Genomic DNA, 14,349 nt, shown 5'->3' with positions numbered 1-14,349 from the left:
TCTAGCAAGGCAGAAATTTGACGATCCTATGACGGTGCCACGTTGAAAGTCACTAAGCTCTTCAGTAAGGTAATTCTATTGTGAGTGTTTGGCTATGGAGATTGCATGGTGGTGTGCTCGATTTTATACAACTGTCAGCAACGGGTGTGGCTGAAATAGCTGAACCCACTAATTTGAAGGGATGTCCACATACTTTTGTATATAGAGTGTATTTCACAAGTGAGGTTTGATGTGTTTTTTTTCTGAGGGATGTGCACAATATAAATTCACATCCCGATTTTGGTCCATTAGATGAAAAAAAACACATAGGCCTACATACAATCTGCAATACTTTGATGAAGTCTGTTTTGTGTTTCAGGATATTGGCTTGTACTCCGGGGGGGGGGGGGTATGGCTTGCTGAACTTTGCAATCAATGGTTTTTGCTTGGCATACATTTTAAAGTGCAAAAGTGAGTCTCAGCGTCACTCTGTTACCATGGAATTGCCCAGGACAGACTTAATAAACTATGACAGATGGCACCGGCTCTCCCTCCTACTTCTGAAGAAAATGAAGAGCTTTACAAGCTGCATGTTAATGGCCTTACACTAGAGCAGCACTCATATCACATCCCCAAAGTGACTGTGATATTCACAGTGAACAAACAACCAACAAGGGACAGAGACGAGGCGTGCTAAAGTTTTATTTCACCATCTGAGCATAGGATCTGGGAAAATGTTTGTACAAGCTCTGTTTGGGTATTTGCTCTGTGTAATATACGAGATGCATACAGTATTTTATTTATTGCGTATCTTTAACCCAAAAAGAAACTAAAAGTTGATTTGTTTGTTCTTTTTTAATTAAAAAGCAGATTGATGTGCTCCATTGAAACCCTGATTGCCTTCTAACTTCATTGGAAGAAAGTGCAGAAATGCTTATGCAACGGGCCATAGAAAGAGAAGGATTCACCTCATCAGATAATTCTGGCTCACATGAATGTCTGCAGATTTAATTTGAACACTTGTAGTTCTTCGACTGTATTCAACAGGAGAAAAATTCCACTGTCGTTCCAATCCAATTACAACATTGACATTTTCCCTTCTGCTGATAGTGCTAATATGACACATCTGTTCTGTTTAAATTTCAAATGGAAAATACTGCGGAAATGACGGGGTAATTTTGTATTCTGAATGGAAACGTCCTTAGCGTCCTACTTTTAATTGAAAGTAAATCCCCCACAATTAAATAGAAACCACACGTTGACTTGAGCTATGCTAACAACAACGACACCCTAGCCATGAATACGCTGTGTTTGCCTGCCTTCTGCTTTTGATTCCTGGCTGCCTGCGCCTCTCTGTGTTCCTCAGTGTGACGCTGTAGCTCCATGAATTATGTAGAGGCCCTCACATAAAGGGGAACGACGGATGATAGACAGTGCACGCACTCTACACCGCTGAAAAATACATTCAAGCCGCAGTGGTGGCGCCAGGGTTCCAGGGATAGCCCTGGCTAGGAGTGCCACAGGTAATCAAAGAGGGTGTCTCTTCCTGTCTGTCAGGGGCATAGGACTTGCATGATCATGCAGGATGGTGATGTGGTTAAAGATGATGAAGTGTGCGAGAAATGGAAACAAGTCAATCATCTGGCAGGTTTGAAGACCGTAGAGGATTATGCATCTGGGAGTCAGGTCATGTTCTCTGCAGGGTTATCAACATGGGTTTTATAAATTCACAGGCCTACCCTTTGGGTTCATGTCAGGCACATGTAAACAAATATGTTGTTCATAAAACATTTTTGTTTTGAATTACTAACATGTTGATAAGTCTGAGATCAAATCATCACATAATTAATTACCCAGAGCTTTATGACAGACAGTTTACAGAAGCAAATACTTTTACTTGACCATTTTAAAAACAAAGTTCAACCACATGTGGATAAAATGCATTAACAAAATCATTGAGGATAACACAAAAAAGATTTAAAAAACGTATTTCCATTGTGGTCCACTTCGATTGCAAGGGAGTTGAGGCAGTATGGGCTGGAATGGCAGTATAGATTGAGTGGTGGGGGCATTGATGGTACAGACCGGGAGAAACAAAGACAGTCTGACAAACAGGTCCGGAGCTCTTCCTCTTCTTCTATTTCAGGATGATGTACCTTAATACAATGTCTTCAGAAAAGTATTCAGACCCCCATTTTGACTTTTCCCACATTTTGTTACGTTACAGCCTTATTCTAACATGGATTAAATACATTTTTCCCTCAGCAATCTACACACAGTACCCCATAACGACAAAACAACTTTCAGACCATGACAAACAAGATTCTGTGGTCTGATGAAACCAAGATTGAACTCTTGCCTGAATGCCAAGCGTCACGTCTGGAGGAAACCTGGCACTATTCCTACGAGGAAGCAGCAGCAGCGGCAGGGATTGGGAGATGCCCGCAACCTGTATTTGAGGAGTTTCGGGTACTTTTACAGAGAACAGTTAATCTTAATTTGGCACAAGATGAACTCAATGACGCAAGCCATACTTTGTAAATGCGTGAAATTAATGAATACATTTTTTCATGTTTGAGTATCGATACAATCTCAAGCAACTGTCAGAGGTTATTTCAGTCGAAAGTTAGTATTCAATATCTCTAAGGAGCAGCTTATGCACTGGGGTGTATTTTACGCTGTAATTTCAAAGAAGTTAATGAATTTGACAAGACATTTTATGAAGAATAATCTTTGAAGATCTCTCCATGAGTATAGTTAATTATTCAGGATGCTGTGATCAAACGCTTGTTGTCTCAGGATGACATATATTAAGCTTTAAAGAGACACTTCATAAAAAATACATAATCTGCTCAGTAATGTAGTGGTGACTCCAATAAAAAAGTAAAAAGATACTATCTCTTAATGAGAATCAGTTTTGGTAGGTCAACACTTAAGAAGTCAATGGCCTAGATTTGAGGAAAAATGTGGAGCCTTCGCCTAATACCGTCCCGAAAAACATCTGCAGGCATTTTTTGCATTGACCTGATTTACACTTTTCTTGGACACTTTTGGGGACTTTCTCTTAGAACTGTAATTATTTTTCAACATTGGGCTCACATATTGATGATATGATGTATTGGTAACTGCCAAAATAAAGCAAACATCAACTTAGTGTAATAATAGTGCGGTGGACCACCACGAGCTGCCAGAACAGCTTCAATGCTTCTTGGCATAGAGTCTACAAATGTCTGGAACTATATTGGAGGGATACAACACCATTCTTCAACGATAAATTCCACAATTGAGTGTTTTGTTGATGGCGACTGAAAATGCAGTCTCAGGAGCTGCTCCAGAATCTCCCATAAGTGTTCAATTGGGTTGAGATCGGGTGAGTGAGACGTGCACATGCACACACACACACACTTTAACCCCCTAAACCTCTTTCAAAGTCACTGAGATCTCTTCTTCGAGCCATGGTAGACAAAATAATGGGTAACTGGGCATTTTCATACATGACCGTAAGCACGATGAGATGCTAATTGCTTAATTAACTCAGTAACCACACCTGTGTGGAAGCACCTGCATTCAATATACTTTGCATCCTTCATTTGCTCAAGTGTTTCCTTTATTTTGGAAGTTACTGTACCTGTAGTCCCTATTTGCTCACTACAGATTGTTTAAGTGTTTTGCCTCTTGCTACACTCAGATTTACAGTTTATCCTGAATTCAAGTGGTTACTGACAATCCTGGTTCAGCAGCAAACGTAGACTTAACTGCATAGCAAAACACTTCCACTGATGCTAATGGATAATCTATTGTACCCCAAACTTTCCATGTCTCATTGAACCATCCATGTCTCATTGGCTGTCAAAGGAACACAGCAAGATGAGGTTGCTTTGAAGACCTTTCTAGCACCTGAAATACAGTATACTGAAGATGTAAGACTTCAAATTCTCTGCAATGATTTAATTCCAGTCTGAGTGGCCATCTAAATGCTTTGCTATTTTGTGATATATCTATGCTTTATTCAGTTTCAAACCAAAAGCTAGGCCTATCCTCTGAAAGTAGTTTGAATATTTAGATACCAAGGGAAAATTGTGAGCCTGTATATTAAGCCAAACATGTTTTCCAATCAGAATGAGGGATTACTAGCAGGGAAGCTTGAATATCATTGACTTTAAATGGTAGAAGAAAAAAAAATCCTTAAATCTGGTAGAAAGTACTGTAAATGTCAAGCTTTTACAAGAATACCAAAAAAACATGATTCTGCCCTTTCAGCTACTGAAGGATTCAAGGCGTTTCCATACACCGCTAGATTTAGAAATGGCTGTGAGAGCTTTAAACTTACTGTTTAAACAGGAGTTCAAAAGCAGTGACATAGAAATATTATGATGTCATGTCTGGGGACCATAGATGGACTCGTCTAAGACACTGAAACTTAAACATTTGGTCCTGTACTCATGAGTTAGGTGATAAAACTGTTTTTCACTGAGATTTTTCTAATATCAAGATAATATGGTACAAAATCATCTGAAATTATAAATGTGTGCTTATGAGGGGATGGGGGTTTGCTCCATAAACAATTGTTTATGTTCTTATGCTTGAAATACTACTTTTAACCAACTTGTGTTCAGATTGTGTACAGTGTGAGAGTTCAGTGACCAGCCGGAGGAAGACGACATGACAGCACCTTCCTCAGAGGATAGGTACTCAGTGTAAAGCCAGTTAGTACACACCTGGGCCCACTAATTGCTTTGTTTCTTCCTCTATATAGGTGTGCCAGAAGAGGAGCTGGGAGAAAGGCGAGTAGAGACGGCAACCTGTGAGGATGTTGGATTTTCCTACCTCAGAGAAAGCTTATTTTACTGGGACACCTTGGCTCTCTGTTAATAAGCAGACTGTGTTTGTCTATTGTTGTGACTTAGATGAAGATCAGATTACATTGTATGACCAATTTATGCAGAAGTCTTGGTGTCGCAGCTAGCCTAGCTGCTAGCTAGCTGGACATCAAGCTAGCGAGGTGTTCTTGAACATTGTCCCGGGTTTGTGGCTGTCTAGATCCCTACTGTTTGTTGTTTTCAATTTTCCCCGTGAACTGCCCTGTCTGGAACTGCGAAGAATAACAGCTTAACATACATTGCTAGCTACCATGACAAAGACCAAAACCGGCGGGAGTACCATTGAGGACAGTGCCAGTGGTGTCTCACATGTGAAGGATCTTTAAAACAAACAAAAAGAGACCTATAAGCAGTTGTTATAACAACAATAAATTAGTTTCAAGTGTTTTGTCCAAATACTCGTGGATTTGGTCCAGGACCTGAAGAACAGTTTGCAGTTCTCCCAGGGTCAGCTCGATTAGTTGAAACAGGAGAACGGCAAGATGACAGCAATCAGTAAGTCACTGAGAGAGGACATCAGTTATATGTGTGAATCCATGATCTCGAGGGACAATCAAGGTGAAACAACATGGTTGTGGACAGAATTGCAGAATCTCCACATGAGACCTGGATGGAGTCTGAGGACAAAGTGAGGAAATGATCTCTGAGAAATTGAAGATGGACCACAGGAAGATTGAGGTGTAGTGCGCCCACAGGACTGGAAAACCTACCACCGGCCCAGGTGACAGACCCAGGCCGATAGTGGTCAAGTTCCTGAGGTTCAAGGACAAGGTAGCTGTTCTGGAAAGAGCCACGAACTTGAGAGGAACGTATATCTTCCTCAACAAGGACTATCCTGTAGCTGTGCGCCAGAAGAGGAAAGAACTGATCCCAGCCATGAAAGCTGCCAGAGTGCGTGAGGACATTGCGTACATCCGCTACGACAGGCTCATTGTCCACCCTCCCTCCCAGAAGCCTGGAAGGGATGTGAAAGCCAAGCCTATGGGTTCGTAGACTCAACCCCGCAGCACACACACACACTAATTGATTAATGGACTGCTGTGTCACGCCCTGACCTGAGAGAGATGGTTTATTTCCCTAGGTTGTTAGGTCAGGGTGTGGGGTGGGCATTCTATGGTTTATATTTCTTTATGTTGAGCCGAGTATGGTTCCTAATCAGAGGCAGCTGTCTATCGTTGTCTCTGATTAGGAATCATACTTAGGCAGCCCTTTTTCCACCTTTAGTTGTGGGATCTTCTTTTTGTGTAGCTGCCTGGGAGCAGCCCAGAACGTCACATTTCGTTTTCATCTGTATTGCTTTTGGTGAGTTTCTTATTTATTAAACACGTGGAACTCTAAGTACGCTGCGCCTTGGTCTATTCATTCAGATGAGCGTGACAGAAGATCCCACCACCAAAGAACCAAGCAGTGTGGGCCAGATGACTGGACCTGGGAAGAAATCCTGGTTGGGGCAGGTCCCTGGACAAGGCCTGGGGAGTATCGCCGTCCGCAAGAAGAAATAGAGGCAGTGAAAGCGGAAAGGCGATACTGGGAGGAACAGGCAAGGAAACAACGGAAGCCCGAGAGGCAGCACCAAAAAAATAAAAATCTGTTTTGGAATGGGTGGCCAGTAATAAACTGGTCCTAAACATCTCTAAAACTAAGAGCATTGTATTTGGTACAAATCACTCCTTAAGTGCTAGACCTCAGCTGAATCTGGGAATTAATGGTGTGGCTGTTGAACAAGTTGAGGAGACTAAATTACTTTCTGTTACCTTAGATTGTAAACTGTCATGGTCAAAACATATAGTTGCAAAGATGGGTAGAGGTCTAGCTGTAATAAAGAGATGCTCTGCATTTTTTACACCACACTCCAAAAAGCAAGTTCTGCAGGCTCTAGTTATGTCTTATCTTGATTATTGTCCAGTCGTGTGGTCCAGTGCTGCAAGGAAAGACCTAGTTAAGCTGCAGCTGGCCCAGAACAGAGCGGCACGTTTTGCTCTTAATTGTAATCAGAGGGCTGATATAAATACTATGCACACCAGTCTCTCTTGGCTAAGAGTTGAGGAGAGACTGACTGCATCACTTCTTCTTTTTATAAAAAACATTGTGTTGAAATTCCAAAATTGTTTACATAGTCAACTTACACACAGCTCTGACACACACACTTATCACACTAGACATGCCACCAGGGGTCTTTTCATAGTCCCTAAATTCAGAACAAATTTAAGAAAACGTACAGTATTTAATAGAGCCCTTATTGCATGGAACTTCCTTCCATTTCATATTGCCCAAATAAACAGCAAACCTGGTTTCAAAAAACAGATAAAGCAACACCTCGTGGCACAATGCCTCTCCTCTATTTGACCTAGATACGTAGCTTGTGTGTATGCATTGATATATAGGCTACGTGTGCCTTTTTAAAAATGTATGTAGTTCCGTTCTAGTCTAATGATGTTTTGTATTATGTCATTCTGTATTATGTTTCATGTATTGTGTGAACCCCAGGAAGAGTAGCTGCTGCTTTTGCAACAGTGAATTGGGATCCTAATAAAATACCAAATCCCTGACCCTAAAGGGTACCAGAGGCACGCTGTGGATTGGTACAGAAAAATGGGAGGGAGATGTTGAAGATAGCCGTTCACCAGTGAATGGTCCAGCCCTATCGTGCTGGTGCCGAAACCCGATGGGCCTATTCGCTTCTGCAATGATTTCAGAGCCCTCAACGCCATCTCTAGGTTTGACGCCTACCCCATGCTGACCTTAAAAAGGGGTACTAGCAGGTGCCTCTGGCCCCCGAAGACCGCCACAAACCACCTTTGCCACTCCGGATAGACTATTTCAGTAGTCACCACCTTCCAGAGGCTTATGGACACGCCGTTACGTCCTCACCAGGCCTTTGCCGCAGTCTACATTGATGACGTGGTAATACACAGTAGGGACTGGGAGGACCACCACTCCAGCTGCGCTCTGTGCTGGCCAGCCTGGAGGTGGCCAGCCTGACAGCCAACCCAAAGAAGTGCCACCTGGGACTGAACGAGGCTGAATACCTTGGCTACACAATCGGCAGCGGTCTGATCAAACCACAGGTGGAGAAGCCCCGGGCCATCCGGGAGTGGCCATGGCCCAGGGACATGAAATGGGTCCTCTTGTTGCTGGGCCTAACGAGTTACTACAGGCGGTTCATCCCAAGCTACGCCACGCTCGCCACCCCACCGACCAACATGACAAAGAAGAGGAACCCGGTGAGGTATTTGGTATTTTATTAGGATCCCCATTTGCTGTTGCAAAAGCAGCAGCTACTCTTCCTGGAGTCCACACAAAACATGAAACATAATACAGAATGACATAATACAGAACATCATTAGACAAGAACAGGTATGGACATCTGAAGCCTAGGGGGCATTCCTCCACCTCGAAGACACACTGTGGTTGGAGCCGGTGTTGATAGCCCCAGATTTCCAGCGGCCCTTCACTGTCCACACCGACGCCTCCAGCACCAGCTTGGGGGCGGTTCTGTCCCAAGGGGACGAGCGGAGGAACATCCCGTCCTATACATAAGCCGCAAGCTGTCCGACAGGGAGTGTCATTTCTCTGGGGATCCCTCAGGAGTGGGAGGTATGATCTGTGTTGGAGGATGGATCACTGTATAGATTATTCATCTAAAAATGGATGGTGCTTATCATATATCTCAGGCTTGCTGCTCTCACACTGCAATTGGAGGAAAACAGATATATGGGTCATTGCTTAATTTGCCTTGGTCTTTCACTATAAAGAAGGCAGCAACTAGACTTTGTAACTCTATAAGGTGTTTGAAAGCAACCATCTTGTTGCATCTTGTTCATTTTTGAGAGAGCAGAGAAGAGAAATACAGAGCAAAGTTTGCATAATGTGTGGAATATTTTACACACAGTAAAGTTTGATTAAAGTTAGGTAACGAGTCAGAGCAATAAAGAACATAGACTAATTGCCCTGAAATGAGAGATGAGCTAGCATGTACTAATTCACATTCCTGATAGTACTCTTACAGTAAGCAACATTATTGCCTTTTCAATTCACTTTGTCTCATCGGTATTGCATGTCAGAGTCACTTTAAATGGGTTTTTCCATAAGAAAACCTCTATACCACTCAAAGCACTTGTCTCAGTGTGGAATAAAGGCTTTATTGCCTCTAGGAAGAGAGCAACATAATTATTTAATTCACACAGTGCCTTCATAAAGTGTTCACAGCACTTGACTTATTCCACATTTTGTTGTGTTACAGCCTGAAATTTAAAAAAGAATGTTGTGTCACTGGCCTACAAACAATACTTGTCACAATGGAATTATGTTTTTGTAATTTTTTTCAAATTAATTAGAAATGAAAAGCTGAAATATCTTTACTGAATAAGTATTCAACCCCTTTGTTTTGACAAGCCAAATAACCTTTTTTGAATGACTGTAAGGTCCCTCAGTAGAGCAGTGAATTTCAAACACAGATTCATCTACAAAGACCAGGGAAGTTTTCCAATGCCTCACAAAGAAGGGCACCTATTGGCAGATGGGTAAAAAAAGCAGACATTGAATATACTTTTGAGTATGGTGAAGTTATTAATTACACTTTGGATGGTGTATCAATACACCCCAGTCACTACAAAGATACAGGCGTCCTCCCTAACTCAGCTGCCGGAGAGGAAGGAAACCCTCAGGGATTTCACCACGAGGCCAATGGTGACTTTAAAACAGTTAGAGAGAGAGATCGACAACATTGTAGTTACTCCACAATACTAAGCTAATTGACAGAGTCAAAATAAAATATTCCAAAACATGCATTCTGTTGCAATGAGGCACTAAAGTAAAAGTGCAAACAATGTGGCAAATAAATTAACTTTATGTCCAGAATAACAAGCGTTATGTTTGGGACAAATCCAACATAAGAGTACCACTCTTCATATTTTCAAGCATGGTTGTGGCTGCATCATGTTATGGGTATGCTTGTCACCGGCAAGGACTAGCAAGTATTTTTTAAGAATAAAAATAGAGCTAAGCACAGGCAAAAACCTGAAGGAAACCTGGTTTTTCAACAGACACTGGGAGACACCTTTCAGCAGGATAATAACCAAAAACACAAGGCTAAATATACACTGGAGTTGCTTACTAAGATGACATTGAATGCTCCTGTGTGGCCTAGTTACAGTTTTGACTTAAATCAGCTTGAAAATGTATGGCAATACTTGAAAATGGCTGTTTAGCAATGATCAACATCCATCTTGACAGATCACGATAATGTACCAATATTATACAATACAGGTGTGCAAAGCTCTTAGAGACTTACCCAGAAAGATTTACAGCTGTAATCGCTGCTAAAGGTGATACTAACATGTATTGACTCAGGGGGTTGAATACTTACAGTGCCAGAATTTATTCAGATCCCTTGACTTTTACCACATTTTGTTACATTCTTATTCTAAAATTGATTATTTTTTTAATTCCCCTGATTGATCTACACACAATACCCCCCTAATGACAAAGCAAAAACAGATTTTTAGAAATGTTTGCTAATTTATAAAAATAAAAAAACAGAAATTTCACATTTCCATAAGTATTGAGACCCTTTACTCAGTACTTTGTTGAAGCACCTTTGGCAGCGACTACAGCCTGAAAGTCTTCTTGGATATGACAGTACAATCTTGGCACACCTGTATTTGGGGAATTTCTCCCATTCTTCTCTCCAGATCCTCTTAAGCTCTGTCAGGTTGGATGGGGAGCGTTACTGCACAGTTATTTTCAGGTCTCTCCAGGCTCTTGTTGGGGTTTGTTTCCTTGTTCCTTGTCAATCATTGGCTCATTGGTGAAATTAACATTATGACAATATCTTTAATTAAATCATTCAAAAACCTTTATTAATGCAACTGCAGACAGATGTTGAAAACAGGAACATATCGCATGTTGCCGAGAAAGTTCTGCATCAAAGAAAAGGTCCCAAGTTATTTTATTTAACCCAAGTCCAGCCCTAGTGATGTCACTGCCTATGTCATTATCTTCTAATCCTGAGACCAAAACCATGCCTACTCAACAATAAAACTCTTGTTTATATAGCTATCTAAAAGCTTAGCAGTAAAGTCCAAGTTGATTTATAGTGGAATGTCTGACTAATCTCTTACACTCCCCTGCAGAGTTCTGTCTTCACAGTCACACATTTCTCAGACAGTTTCTTCATAAGAGGCAGAGAGCCTAGAAAAGTACATTGAAACAATATTAAACATCATAATGTATATATATATTGTTAATCTGTAGTCTAGGACCCTATAAATGTAAGGAGGGAGGGGTCTTATAACCCTTCCCCTTCTATTAATAGAACATCAGTATAATACATCAAACATTTGGTACAGCCCCTATCATGACCCCTTGGTGAACCCCCTTCATTCTGGCTGGGACACTAACGTACATTCAGAGACTTGTCCCAAAGCCACTCCTGCATTGTTTTGGCTGTGTACTTAGGATTGTTGTCCTGCTGGAAGGTGAAGCGTCACCCCAGTTTGAGGTCCTGAGCGCTCTGGAGCAGGTTCTCATCAAGGATCTTTATGTACTGTGCTCTGTTTATCTTTGCCTCAATCCTGACTTGTTTTTCAGCGTCAGGGACTGGGAGACAGCCCCACAGCATCATACTGCCACCACCATGCTTCACCGTAGGGATGGTGTCAGGTTTCCTCCAGACGTGATGCTTGGCATTCAGGCCAAAGAGTTCAATATTGGTTTCATCAGACCAGAGAATCTTGTTTTTCATGGTCTGAGCGTCTTTAGATGCTTTTTGGCAAACTCCAAGCGGGATGTCATGTGCTTTTTACTGAAGAGTGGCTTCCGTCTGGCCACTCTACCATAAAGGCCTGATTGGTGGAGTGCTCCAGAGATGGTTGTCCTTCTGGAAGATTCTCCCACCTCCACAGAGGAACTATAGAGCTCTGTCAGAGTGACCATCGGGACCTTTTATAGACAGTTGTGTGACTATCCAAATCATGTCCAATAAATGTAATTTACCTCAGGTGGACTCCAATCAAGTTGTAGAAACATCTCAAGCATGATCAATGTTAACAGGTTGCAACTTTACTCAATTTCGACTCTCATAGCAAAGTGTCTGAATACTTACAGTATCAGTCAAAAGTTAGGACACACCCTCTCATTCAAGGGTTTTTTCATAAACTATGAAATAGCATGTATGGAATCATGTAGTAACCATTTCTTTTAAACAAATCAAAAATAAGAGTAACAAAAATGGTGTAAAGTGGTCCTCAGAAATAGTAACATGACAAAATAAGTACACAGACAAAAAGATAATAACATCACAAAAAAAGTATATTTCAGAACATTCAAATCCTATTTCTGGGAGGTGAATGTATCAGAGTGTATTTATGGAAAGGGTGCACTTCTATCCATAGATTATTGATAATGTCACGTATACTCCCTCTCCGGCCTCTAGGTCATCAGGCTGCTGATCATCCCGCACACCTGTCACCATTGTCTAGCGCACCTGCGCCTCATGACACTCACCTGCACTCCATCATCTCCTTGATTATCTTCCCTATATTTGTCACTCTCCTTGGTTAGGTGTTATTGACTCTGTTTTCATGTCGGTGCATTTTAATAAATACACTCTGATACATTCACCTCCCAGAAATAGGCATGTGCTAATCCACTCTTTCTCAAACAAATGTATAGTCATAGGGGAACTTTTCTTGGAGATGGACAGTGCCTTCATAAAGTACATTTACATTACATTTTAGTCATTTAGCAGACGCTCTTATCCAGAGCGACTTACAGTAGTGAATGCATACATTTCATACAATTTCATACATATCATACATATCATAAAAAAAATGTTCTGTGCTGGCCCCCCGTGGGAATCGAACCCACAACCTTGGTGTTGCAAACACCATGCTCTACCAACTGAGCTACTCTTTGACTCATTCCACATTTTGTTGTGTTACAGCCTGATTTCAAAATGGATTAAAAATATACATTTTCTCATCTACACAAAAGACTCCATAATTTTGCATATGGATTTACTATGAAATACAGAAATATCTCATTTACATACAGTGCCCTTGGAAAGAATTCAGACCCCTTGACGGTTTCCAAATGTTGTTACATTACAGACTTATTTTAAAATGGATGAAATAAAAACATTTCCTTAGCAATCTACACACAATACCCCTTAATGACAAAGACAAAAAAAGGTTTTTAGAAATGCTATCAAATTGATTACAAATAGAAAACAGAAACACCTTATAGTACCAGTCAAAAGTTTGGACACACCTACTCATTCCAGGGGTTTTCTTTATTTTTACTATTTTCTACATTGTAATAATACATAATAGTGAAGACATCAAAACTATGAAATAACACATGGAATCATGTAGTAACCAAAAAGTGTTAAACAAATCAAAATGTATTTTATATTTGAGAGTAGTAGCCAATATAGTAGCCACCCTTTGCCTTGAAGAACGCTTTGTACACTCTTGGCATTATCTCAACCAGCTTCATGAGGTAGTCAACTGGAATGCATTTCAATTAACAGGTATGCCTTGTTAAAAGTTAATTTGGGGAATTTCTTTCCTTCTTAATGCATTTGAGCCAATCAGCTGTGTTGTGACAAGGTAGGGGTGGTATACAGAAGATAGCCCTCTTTGGTAAAAGACCAAGTCCATATTATGGCAAGAGCAATGCAAATAAGCAAAGAAAAATTACAGTCCGTCATTACTTTAAGACATGAAAGTCAGTTAATACGGAACATTTCAAGATTTTTGAAAGATTCTTCAATTGCAGTCGCAAAATCCATCAAGCGCTATGATGAAACTGGCTCTCATGAGGACCACCACAGGAAAGGAAGACCCAGAGTTACCAATGCTGCAGAGGATAAGTTCATTAGAGTTAGCAGCCTCAGAAATTGTAGCCCAAATAAATGCTTCACAGAAACAGACATATCTAAACATCAACTGTTCAGAGGAGACTGCGTGAATCAGACCTTCATGGTTGAATTGCTGCAAGTAACCACTCCTAAAAGGACAGCAACAATAAGAAGAGACTGGCTTGGGCCAAGAAACACGATCAATGGACACTAGACCGGTGGAAATCTGTCCTTTGGTCTGATGTGTCCAAATTTGAGATTTTTGGTTCCAACCGCCATGTCTTATGAGAAGCGGAGTAGGTGAACGAATGATCTCTGCATGTGTGGTTCCAACCATGAAGCATGGAGGAGGAGGTGTGATTTTGTGGGGGTGACACTGTCCATGATTTATTTAGAATTCAAGGCACACAGCATTCTGCAGCAATATGCCATCCCATCTGATTTGCACTTAGTGGGACTATCATTTGTTTTCAACAGGACAATGACCAAACACACCTCCAGGCTGTGTAAGGGCTATATGACCAAGAAGGAGAGTGATGGAGTGCTGCATGAGCCGACCTGGCCTCCACAATCACCGGACATCAACCAAATTGACATGGTTTGGGATGAGTTGGACCGCAGAGTGAA

The sequence above is a fragment of the Salmo trutta genome, chromosome 20 (genome assembly GCF_901001165.1).
Source record: "Salmo trutta chromosome 20, fSalTru1.1, whole genome shotgun sequence".
NCBI classification, from domain to species: Eukaryota; Metazoa; Chordata; class Actinopteri; order Salmoniformes; family Salmonidae; genus Salmo; species Salmo trutta.
The sequence above is the reverse complement of the archived record's forward strand: the minus strand, read 5'-3'. Positions refer to the sequence as shown.